Genomic DNA, 12,811 nt, shown 5'->3' on the forward strand with positions numbered 1-12,811 from the left:
CCCACCCCCTATGTCCCTGCCTGTCCCCACCTCCCACCCCCATGTCCCTGCCTGTCCCCACCTCGCACCCCCATGTCCCTGCCTGTCCCCACCTCAAACCCTTGTGTCCCTGCTTGTCCCCACCTCGCACCCCCCATCTCCCTGCCTGTCCCCAACTCACACCCCCCATCTCCCTGCCTGTCCCCACCTCAGACTCCCCATGTCCCTGCCTGTCTCCACCTCACACCCTTATGTCCCTGCCTGTCCCCACCTCGCACGCCCCACGTCCCTGCCTGTCCCCACCTCGCACTCCCCATGTCCCTGCCTGTCTCCACCTCACACCCTTATGTCCCTGCCTGTCCCCACCTCGCACGCCCCACGTCCCTGCCTGTCCCCACCTCGCACTCCCCATGTCCCTGCTTGTCCCCACCTCGCACCCCCCATCTCCCTGCCTGTCCCCACCTCACACCCCCCATGTCCCTGCCTGTCTCCACCTCACAGCCTTATGTCCCTTCCTGTCCCCACCTCGCACCCCCCATCTCCCTGCCTATCCCCACCACACCCCTATGTCCCTGCCTGTCCCCACCTCACACCCCCATGTCTCTGTCTGCCTCCACCTCACACCCCCATATCCCTGCCTATTCCCACCTCACGCCCCATGTCCCTGCGTGTCGCCACCTTACACCCCCATGTCTCTGCCTGCCTCCACCTCACACCCCCATATCCCTGCCAGTCCCCACCTCACATCCCCCCATCTTCCTGCATTTCCCCACCTCACACCCCTATGTCCCTGCCTGTCCCCGCCTTGCACCTCCCATCTTCCTGCCTGTCCCCACCTCACACCCCCTCATGTCCCTGCATGTCTCCACCTTGCACCCCCATCTCCCTGCGTGTCCCCACCTCATACCCCCCATGTCCCTGTGTGTCTCCACCTCAGACTTTCCCCCACACTCCCCACGTCTCCCTGCCCTGGTTAACCACATTTCCCTGGCTTCCCTTTTGCTTGGAGTGGACTTACAACTGAAGAAGCTAGACGACCTCCTTGTGAATTGTTTTGCCCCCTCAATAGACATTTTAGTCTTTCTGCTGAGGAAGCTACATTAAGAGCTGTAGGGCCATTCTCTGTAGTTTGCAAAGCTAAAGAAGATGGTATGTAAGGGTCTGGGTGTGAGACAGACAGAAGAACGTGCATTCCAGGCTGAGGAGGCCGGTGCTGTCACTGCTTTGGGTGAGGAGAGGGTGATTCAGACCAGCCTGTGCCGTAGCCTCGAATGCCCAGTGATGCCCTGTTCTTCACTTACATCATCACCTTGCAAAGTGGCATGTTGTTGACCCCCCATTTTACAGATGAGGAAACTGAGGCCCCAAGAGTAGATGGTAACTTTCCCAGTCTGTGCGCAGAGAGTGTCTGAACCCAGCCTTGACCTACTGCAGTGCTCTCTGCTCTGGGCTTGCTCTTTCTCTGTCTCCTCAATTTTAAATTTTTATTTATTTATTTTGAGACAGGGCCTGGCTCTCTTGCCACCCAGGTTGGAGTTCAGTGGCATCATCACAGTTCACTGCAGACTTGGCCTCCCAGGCTCAGGAGATCCTCCCACATCAGCCTTTTGAGTAGCTGGGACCACAGGCTCGTACCATCACGCCCAGCTAGTTTTTTTGTATTTTTAGTAGAGATGGGGTCTCAAACTCCTGGGCTCAAGTGATCCTCCTGCCTCAGCCTCCCAGAGTGCTAGGATTAGAGATGTGAGCCTCTGTGCCCTGCCCTCTCTTTTTAAAAATGCATCTTTCCAACCTGTGAGTAGAGCCAGATCTGAGCTCTCTCGTGGCCTCCCTCCGACTGGTGTTACATCCCCTGATGTTCTAGCCCAGACTCTGTGTCTCAGGCACCTGGGGAAGCAGATTCCTGGACTTCTTTCCTGGAATATGACCTACTGGGTCTGGGTAGGGCTCAGAAATCTGCATTTAAAGAGCCTCCCCAACAGTCTCTCTCCTCTCCTGCGGCCAGTGTGGCATGTGGACATGGAATCTCCATGGAACCAGGGTGAGCTCCAGCAGGCACCTTTTTTCAGATAAAGCAGATCTTCCTTAGGTTGTGACTCCATCTCTGTCTGGATGCCCCTCTCTGGGTGTGACCAGTCTCTCTCTGCTTTGAGGCATATGTCTCAGAAAAGACCCTGCTCGGTTACTATTTGGAACAGGAGTCGCTGGCCTTGGGATAAAGGTGTCCTTCTAGGCAGATGTCCTGCCCTTCATGTGTACCTGGAATTTTTCACCCCTCTGCCCATCCCAGCCACTTGGAGGATGTCAGAATTGAAAGCTCTGCATACTAGACCTCAGGCCCCAGAGCTGCCTCCTGAGCTAGGTCCCTGGTGACCCTCCTTTGTGGATGGTTCCAGCAGGCCAGGGCCCCTGGGTGCTGAGATGTGGAGGGCACTGACCTGGTTAATTGGAGACCAATGTTTGGTTCTAGCCCTACTACAGATTCACTGTGTGACCTAAGCAAATGGTTCCCCCCCGCCTCCCCCCCACCAGCCTCAGTTTCCTCATCTGTAAAATGGAGCAAGTGTCCCTGCTTTCCAGGGTAGTTAGATACGGTCATGCAGTTTAAATATAGTTATAGGTAAAATACCTGGCCCTGAGCATGGCACCAGAATAGAGACTCCCCCCATGCATGGGCTTTTCTGATGCTCCGTTGTGTGCTTTTTATCCTTTGCTACCTGCACACACTTTCATGGTGAGTTTGTCTGACCCTCTGGCTCCAGCTGGCTGGAGGGCTTCTCCATGGTTCCAGTCCTCTGCACCTCTACAGAAATGAGGCTGAGGACTGCAGCTGCTGGCACAGTCTTGGCTGGACAGGGCTGGTAGGCAGAACTCGAAAGCTTCCTATTCACTCAAGCACAATCTAGCGACTGCCATGGAGGACTTTGCGGATGGAATCAATGTTTGAATCAGCTGACTTTAAATAGGATTATCCTGGGTTATCCGAGGGGCCCTGTGGAATCATGTGGGCCTTTAGAAGCAGAAGAGCATAGGAGAAGGGTCGGAGAGAGGGGGCAGAAGGAGAGGTCGGAGAAGTCAGAGTGGGGATGAGGCAGGTGGGGTCAGAGAGCGTTGAATCATGAGAAGGACTCTATCTGCCACTGCTGGCTTTGAAGAGGGCCAAAGCCAAGGTACACAGGCAACCTATAGAAGCTGGAAATAACCGTAGTGACAGCCGGCAAGGAAACCAGGACCTCAGCCCTTCACCAGCATGGAACTGCATTCTGCCAGCTCTCTGAATGAGCTTGGAAGCAGATTCTCCCCCAGACCCTCCAGGGAACCAACCAAGTCCACATGGACTTCTGACTTACAGAACTTCCATAGAATACGTTTGTGCTATTATAAGCCTCTAAGTTTGTGGTAATTAGAACACAACAATAGGAAGAAACCAATACACCAGATGAAACACCCAAACTGGCAGGTGCCTCATTGGTCTGAAGGTCTGGTGCATATGGGGGCTGGGAGGCCAAGGGCAAAGAACAGGCCTATCCATGGTCAGAGTCATGACCTCTTGAGGGGATGTGTTGGACCCTGCTCCAAGTGCCTCACACAAATAAACTTTGTGACTCTTCACCTTTTATTTTATTTTTATTTGGTTAGTTTTTTTTGGAGACAGAGTCTCGCTCTGTCGCCCAGGCTGGAGTGCAATGGCACGATCTCGGCTCACTGCAACCTCCGCCTCCTCAGTTCAAGCAATTCTCCTGCTTCAGCCTCCTAAGTGGCTGGGATTACAGGTGCCCACCACCACGCCCAGCTAATTTTTTGTATCTTAGTGGAGACAGGGTTTCTCCATGGTGCCCAGGCGGGTCTCAAACTCCTGAGCTCCGGCAACCCACCTGCCTCGGCCTCCCAAAGTGCTAGGATTATAGGCCTGAGCCACCGTATCAGCAGAATCTTCACTTCTTAATCCCCATTGTACGGATGGGGTAATTGAGGCACTTACGTACATTGTCTAAGGCCACACAAGTAAGTAAGAACCCCTGGCTACCTGAGTCCAGAGTTCTCCACTAAAGCATTTGCCCCATGGGAACAAGTGATGACAATGAGTCCTAAGGCTTGCCTACCTACCTGAACTTCCAGGTCTAGAGTTCCCAGAAACATCAATAGGAGTCCACTAACCACAGAATGCCTCCTGCATGAATGTTCTAGTCATTGTTACCTGCCCCACATCCATTTATTCTTTTCCTTAAGCTGAATCTGGGGATAACAAAAAGGATAACACAACTTTATCACCCCCCTTCCCCCACCCCCCACAACTGTTAACTACAGGTTTGACTGGTTTTCCAGATCACCTGTTAGAGCCAACATTGTAGCAGACAAGCTGGGCCTTTTGCCACATTCATTTTCTTACCATGGTAATATAATAGCCACCATTCACATGGGTTTTGTTATTTACTGCTCATAACAACCCTGTGAAGGCCCTTATGAGCATACACATACTCAATTTTCAGATGAAGAGATTGAGACTTGGAGAAGTTAAGTAGGCCTGCTGGTAAGAGGTGGGACTCCTTCCACATCCACAGGCTGATTTTATATGGTAGGTCGGTAGGGGATTGGCTCAGTGGTTGGGTGCCTGGCTATGTGTTTGGATGCATGTGTGGATGAATGAATAGAAGAAGGGATGGCTGGATAGACGGCTCTGTCCATGGCAAGATGGACCAACAGCTGTATTGTTGGATGGATGGGTGGAAGGAGGGATGAATGGATGCAGGGATGAGTGACCAAAGTTTGTAGAGTGGAAAAGGTAACGAATACAGTAGGGGTGTAAGTCTGCATCAAGGAGGTTCAGCCACCAAAGCAGCTTCAGTTGCCTTGTAATGTGAATTTGAACTCTTGTTAGTTCTGTTGGCCAGGAGACATCCTGCCTAGCCACCTTGATTACTTCCCTTGGCTGTGGGTCAGAGAATTCCAGCCTGAAAAATGTCCATTGACTGAATGAGAAGGCACCGTTTGTCCCCTGGAAAGTCAGAGAACATGGAGAACACCACCTCTTTGGCCAAACCCTGGAGATGCTGCACCCACAGCCAAGAAAAGTGTGGAGACCTGCAGAAAAGTCCAGAAGCTGGTGTTTCATCACAGCCAGGATCAGGGTGAAGCAGCGAGGTTATGCTGTGTAAGTCCAAAGGTCAATTATTTATTTATTTATTTTCGAGACAGAGTTTCACTCTTGTTGCCCAGGCTGTAGTACAATGGTGCTATCTCGGCTCACTGCAACCTCTGCCTCCCAGGTTCAAGCAATTCTCTCGTCTCAGCCTCCTGAGTAGCTGGGATTACAGGCACCCGCCACCACGCCTGGCTAATTTTTGTATTTTTAGTAGAGATGGGGTTTCACCATGTTGGCCAGGCTGTTCTCAAACTCCTGACCTCAGGTGATCTGCCCACCTCGGCCTCCCAGAGTGCTGGGATTGCAGGCGTGAGCGACTGCCTGATCCCATATTTATTTTTAAAATGTGACATTTTGCTCACCATGTGTTTTTTGCATTAACTTTTCATTTTAAAACATATTGCATTCAAGTATTATTTATCTTGATTACTGCATTTTTGGGCACTCCCTGACATTTTGCACCTCAGTAGTATGCCTCACTGCTCTCACCCTAGTCCTGGCCCTGTAATAGAGTACTCATTTCTGGACTTTTCTGCAAGCTGCAAACTCCCGTGCAGTGTGAACTTATCCCAGCTTAGTTGGCATAATTCCTACCTCTAGGGGAAGTTGGAGTTCAGAGGCAGGAGTTCTGAATCCCACAGTTACAGCCTCCAGTTGTTTCTTCTCCAGGGCCTCCTTCAGTCTCTCTTTGTTCACAAATTTTCACAGCCTATACTCCTTTGCTTTGCACTTAGGACCCTCTGTGATTTATCCTTATCCTGCTTGTAATGCCCACCACCACTGCACTCAGCATCAGTTCACAGGTCTACTTCCTGTCCTGGACACAGCCCCATCCCAATTCTTCTGCCCACCTCTCCTCTTTCTTAGCCACACCCTCCCCAACCCATTCCAAATTTCACCCCAGTTGAATTTTTCCTCTACGGAAACTTCCTCTTCCTGAACTCCTGAATTAATAATTTGCACCACACACTCACGTTTAATCCTTTATGACTTTTCAGGGTTTCCTGCAGCTGACTGATCTTTAGCCAGTTTGTACCAGTTTGGCTGTGAGTCTGAGTGGTTCAGTGCCCACGCCACACTGGTGGTTAAATATTTTGAAAATCACTCCCCTGGTTTCCTGTGTCTTCAGTGAAATGGAACACACTCATGTGTTAGTGCTCAAACACAGAGCCTGGCTCTCTGCAGGCACAACACAAACGGTAGCAGTAGCAGTAGCAGTGGTTGTTACTGTTTATTCTGAGTCAGATGGTAAAAGGCTTGTGGCACTGAAGGTGATGTTTGAAGGGCTTCGGGTCCTGGAATAAAGACATTTGGAGGTGCTGTGCTCACCTCCTGATTAGGCTTGTGGGTGCCTTGAGAAGTCTCTCGAGAGAAGCAAAAATGGGTGGATGGTGTTTGCAGGTGGGTGCAAGGTTTAGAGGGAACAAAGAAATAGAAAGGCACAGTTGGGGCCATGGAGAGACCCAGAAGAGGCAGTGACCAGAGAGGATTGCAAGTTTGCTTGGACCTGCCCGACGTGAGCAGAACATTCCTAACTCCCCTTCCTGGCAATGAGAAGGGCCTTGACTATTTCTGGGTCATGAGTCACTTGGTCTGATTTGGGTAATAATTGCATAGTAAACAAGCAAACAAGGGCTGATAAGGGCTTGACTGAATGAAAATGGAATCAGGCCAGGTAGGAACTGAGCCTGCAAGATTTCAGCACCAAGCCCTATTGTGGTGCCTCTGCACACTTCCGGGACCAGCCACCCACCCAGCCCCATCCCCAGGCTCACCACCCGCCACCTGCCTCTACCTCCCTGCCGCCCCCAGGGGTCCCTCTCTCCCTGGACTCCTCACCCCATTGCAGCTCAACCCATCACTTACAGTCTACCTTATCTGGGTCACCCCAGCCCCTCTTCTCTCCAGAAACCCTGGGCTGCTTCTATTCCTTCAAGAACAAGTTTAAGACCCTTCCTCTGAGAAGCTCTGCCTTGCCAATCCCTTTTTCTTTCTTTCTTTTTTTTAACTTTTAAAAAATTAAAGGGAAATTCATATATCATATACCCAGCCATTTTAAGGTATGCAATTCAGTTATCCCATTAATCTACATAATCTCCTGATCACATCTGAAGTGCTTTGTGAATGTGCAGTTACAGCCAGTTTTCCTCTTGTTTTGTTGAGGCAAAATTCACATAACATGAAATAGGCCATTTTGAAGTGTATAATTCAGTGGTGTTTAGTGCATTTATAATGTTGTGCAACTATCACCTCTCTCTAGTTTCCAAACTTTTTCATCACCTGCAAAGAACACCCCATACCCATGAACTAATTATTCCTCATTCCCCTCTCCCGACCCCATTCCCCTGGCACCCACTACTCGGCTTTCTGTCTCTATGGATTTGCCTATTCCGGACACTTCATGTAAGAGGAATCATATGATAAGAGACCTTTTGTGTCTCTCTTCTCTCAGCGTAATGTTTTCTAGGTTCTTCCAAGTTATAGCATGCGTTAGTACTTATTTCTTTTTAAAGCTGAGTAATATTTTAATGTATGGCTATACTACGTTTTGTGTGTGTGTTTGTGTATGTGTGTGTGTGTTTTGAGATGGAGTCCCGCTCTGTCACCCAGGCTAGAGTGCAGTGGTGCAGTCTTGGCTCACTGCAACCTCTGCCTCCGGGTTCAAGTGATTCTCCTGTGTCAGCCACCCTGAGTAGCTGGGATTACAGGTGCATGCCACCACATCCAGCTAATTTTTGTATTTTTAGTAGCGACAGGACCTGTTTTTGTTTTTGAGACAGGGTTTTGAGACAGAGTCTCCCTCTGTTGCCCAGGCTGGAGTGCGTTGGTGTGATCATAGCTCACTGAATCCTCCATCTCCCAGGCTCAGGCGATCCTCCCACCTTACTCTCCTGAGTAGCTGGGACCACAGGCACTCCCCACCATGCCCAGCTAATTTTTGTATTTTTTTTTGTAGAGACAAGGTTTCACTATGTTGCCCAGGCTGGTCTGGAACTCCTGAGCTCAAGCAATTCATCCTCAGTCTCAGCCTCCCAAAGTGCTAGGATTGCAGGTGTGAGCCACCCCGCACCTGGCCTATACTACATTTTTAAAATCCACTCATCTGTTGATGGACATTTGGCCTGTTTTCACCTTTTGGCTATTATGAATAATGCTGCTATGAACATTTGTGTACCAGTTTCTGTGTAGACACATTTTTGTTTCTCTTGGATATAAACCTAGGAGTGGAATTGCTGGGTCATATGGTGACTCTCTTTATTTTTTGAGAAACTGCCAGACTATTTTTTCACAGCAGCCTAACCATTTAACATTTCCATCAGCAATGTATGAGGGTTCTTATTTTTCCATATTCTCACTGACACTTATTATTTTCCATTTTTTTTAGATCATAACTCTTCCAGTGGGCATGAAGTGGTATCTCATTGTGGTTTTGATATGTATTTCCCTAATGACCAGTGGTATTGAACATCTTTTCATGTGCTTGTTGGCCATTTGTGCATTTTCTCTGGAGAAATATCTATTCGAATCTTTTGTCTATTTTTTTTTTTTAGATGAAGTTTTTGCTCTATTGCCCAGGCTGGAGTGCAATGGCCCGATCTTGGCTCACTGAAACATCCGCCTCCTGGGTTCAAGCGATTCTTCTGCCTCAGCACCCCAAGTATCTGGGATTATAGGTGCCCACCACCACGCCTGGCTAATTGATTTTTAATTGGGTTGTCTGGTTTTTGTTGTTGAGTTATAGGTGTTCTCTGTGTATTCTGAATACTAAACCATTGTGAGATACTTGATTTGCAAATATTTTCTGCCCTTCTATAGGTTGTCCTTTCATTTTCTTAATGATGTCCTTTGATGCACAGAAGTTATAATTTGGGTGAAGTCCACTTTATCTCCTTTTTCGTGGAGCCCCACTTTGAATCAGACCTGATGCCTGAGCATCTCCCATGGGTCAGACATGGATCAGGTTGCTGCATGAGACAACAGCCAAGTCAGACTTCCCTGGCCCATGTAGAATCTCGTGTGAGGGAAGTGACATGGGTCTGTGCCATCAGATAGAGCCTATTGACCTGAGATGGGTACAGATGAAGCCCTTGGCTGGGAGAAAATCAGGAAAGGCTTCCTGGAGGGAAGGACATTTGAAGAAGGATGGGATTTGGAAAGGCAGAAAAGACAGAGCAAAAATGGTGCTCAGGGTGGAGGGAACAGCTGTGACGAAGGCAGGGAAGTGGGAAGGGAAGGTGAACCTGACAGGAGACCCTTGCTCTGACATTTATTATTAACTTTGGTTCTGGCCGGCACAACTGAGTTGGGGGTTGAAGGAACTGAAATATGATGGAGAAAATGAGGTCAGTTTGGTCCAGGTGAATTGGAGGTGGAAACAGGGCCCCCAAATCGAGACGGCGTCTAGGTGGTTGGCTATAAGGATCTGGAGTCTGGAGCGATGTGTGGGCTGGGAGCTAGACACATGTTATTTGACTTGTGGTTTTCCACTCTTCAGCTGGGTCATGGGCTCGGGGAGGTCAGGAGCTGGTTAGATGCTTGTTACCTAGGTATGCACACACAGGCGCTTCGTGAATACTTGAAGGCTGGGTGGTTCTGGGTGGCACCTTCATACTCCCCTGACAATAACAACCTGCCTCTTCAGCTTGTTATTGGCCTGGCAGCCAGGGAAGCCTCCACAGGGCCACTCTTGGGAAAGAGACTGTAATCATTAAACACCAGGCAAGTGCATGAAGCCTGCTGAGGGACAGTCATACATCAACAGGTGACACCATCTGCCATTGTGAAACCCACTTACACCAAAGAATGCTAATAGGCCAGGTACAAACTTTCTTTTGTGCTGACTTTAAAAAACTCCTTCACAGAGTTGGGAGGGGAGACCCTAAAAATCCAACCAACCACATACATCCGCCAGTAAACAGAGAAGCTAACCAAATCCGCTGCCTCTCTCCCCAGGAACTAGCCTAGAGCCTGGAGTGCTATTTCCTTTCGTGACACTAGAAGTATTTTATGATTCATTGACCAAGGGCCAAGAAGCCCAGTGTCTGCCATTTTGAAGCGTGAGGCAAAAGAAGAACACCAGAAATATTGATCCTGTCTCTGATGATTTTGGTATTTTGGTCATTGTGGATTTTATTGTAAATTTTGACTTTTTAAAATATTGCCGTAAAATGTTATTCATTCCAATAATAATACTTTTTTTTTTTTTTTTTTTTGGCGGCCCCTTAAATGTTATGCCTGGGTGGGTGCTTCTCTTGCCTCATCCTAGTGTAGGTCCTGAGAAAGCCCCTGAGAATTGCCCAGTGCCTCCCGCCGGATCAGAACACTGACCATCTGCAGCAGGTTGTTACCAAACAGAACTTGGGTCTGCCCACCTGGTACAGCAAAGCCAAGCACTGGCATTGGGATTGCAGTGAGAGAAAGGGAGGCAATGATTGCAGGGCACCCAGCAAGGGGAATTGGGCAGCTCATACTTAAGACTGAATTCCCTCATGGCTTACAGCAAGGGCTTTTAAAGGTGGAGAGGCAGAAGTTACAGGCAATGTCATAAATCAATACATGGAGGCAGGCTGGGCAAGGTGGCACACACCTGTGGGCCTACCTACTTGGGAGGCGGAGGCAAGAGGATCACCTGAGCCTAGCAGGTTGAGGCTGCAATGAGCTATGATCATGCCACTGCACACCAGCCTGGGCAACAGAGTGAGACCCTGTCTCAAATAAACACCACCACCACCACCACCACCAACAACAACAACACCAACAGGCTGGGCGCGGTGGCTCACGCTTGTAATCCTAGCACTTTGGGAGGCCAAGGCGGGTGGATCATGAGGTCAGGAGATCGAGACCATCCCGGCTAACACAGTGAAACCCTGTCTCTACTAAAAATACAAAAAATTAGCCAGGCGTGGTGGTGGGCACCTGTAGTCCCAGCTAGTCTGGAGGCTGAGGCAGGAGAATGGCATGAACCCAGGAGGCGGAGCTTGCAGTGAGCGAGATCGCGCCACTGCATTCCAGCCTGGGTGACAGAGTGAGACTGTCTCAAAAACAAAAACAAAAACAAAAACAAACAAACAAAAAAACACCACCAACAAACCTCCAAAACATGGAGGCTATGTATTTGGTTGGACCCAAAAAGTCTAGACATCTTGGGGAGGGGGGCATGGGTCATAGGTGGATTCAAAGATTTTCTGATTTGTAATTGGTTAAGGAAGAGAAGCTCTGTCTAAACATTTGGGATCAGCAGAAAAGAATGTTAGCTCTGGCTCGTGGGCATGACCTCCTCCAGGCCCCTCAGGAAGAGCAAAGAGTAGGGGACAGCGGTTAGTCCCGGTTCCCCCTTACCTGAGGTCTATGTGCCAGGGTCATCTGGGTTTCTGAAAAATAACATATATTAAGAGGTTATCTTTGGTTTCCATAGGGAACATCCCAACACTCTAACTTCCTTGGCTATTGTTTCAGGCTACTGTTACCTTCTTGCTTATCAAGTTTCTCATTTGCTTCTCAGGGAGAGCTAGGTGCCTGGAATTTCCCTTGAAGGAACTCAAGATTTTCCTTTATTTCCATCCCTGGGGGGTGCCCAGCAGGCCTATAAGAGGAATCCTTTCAAGGTGAGTGAGTGAGTGATGACCTCACAGCTTCCTTAACAATAGGTGTCTGGCTTTGCATTATCCAAGTTTCAGGCTAGATGTCCCAGCCTCAGTGTTCCCCCGATGATTGTCCTCGTGGTCTTTATCGCCCTACCTTGGGTATTTCATTTTATTTATTTATTTATTTAATTTTTTTTTGAGATGGAGTTTTGCCCTTGTTGCCCAGGCTGGAGTGCAATGGTGTGATCTCGGCTCACTGCAACCCCCACCTCCTGGGTTGAAGTGATTCTCCTGCCTCAGCCTCCTGAGTAGCTGGGATTACAGGCACATGCCACCATGCCCAGCTAATTTTGTATTTTTAGTAGAGATGGGGTTTCTCCATATTGATCAGGCTGGTCTCAAACTCCCGACCTCAGGTGATCCACCCACCTCTGGCCTCCCAAAGTGCTGGGATTACAGGCATGAGCCACCGTGCCCAGCCTCCTTGGGTATTTAAAAAAATTGCTCACTCTCCACCGCCCACTAGATCATAGGCCTTGTGTGGGCAGGGATCTTGTTTGCTTTGTTCATTAAGTCAGCAATGCCTGGAATGGGGCCTGATACAAAGTAAGTGCTCTAGAAATAGTTCATGAATGAACAACAGCTGATGGTTCTCAAGCACTTGCCATGTGCTGATCACCTCATCTGTAGCAGCTCATTTAATACAACAACTTTGCAAGGCAGGTACTATGCTTGTCTCCATTGCACAGGTGGGAAAACTGAGGCATAGAGTGGTCTCGTAACTTGCCTAAGGTCGTATGGCTAATAAGCAGTGAAGCCGGGATTTGAACCTGAGCAGTCTGGCTCTAGAGCAGGGAGTCTCAACCTCGGCATGATTGACATTTTGGGCTGGATAGTTCTTTGTGGTGGGGGCTGTCCTGTGCATTGTAGGCTATTTAGCAGCATCTCTGGTCTCTACCTAGTAGATCTATCACCTGGCCTCCCCAACTGTGACCACCAAAAATGTCTCCAGACTCTGAGGCGAGGAGTAAAATCACCCAGTTGGTAATCGCTGCTCTAGAGCTTGTTTTTGTTTTGAGACAGTCTCGCTCTGTCGCCTAGGCTG

Source organism: Pan troglodytes, chromosome 16 (assembly GCF_028858775.2).
Source record: "Pan troglodytes isolate AG18354 chromosome 16, NHGRI_mPanTro3-v2.0_pri, whole genome shotgun sequence".
Classification (NCBI taxonomy): domain Eukaryota; kingdom Metazoa; phylum Chordata; class Mammalia; order Primates; family Hominidae; genus Pan; species Pan troglodytes.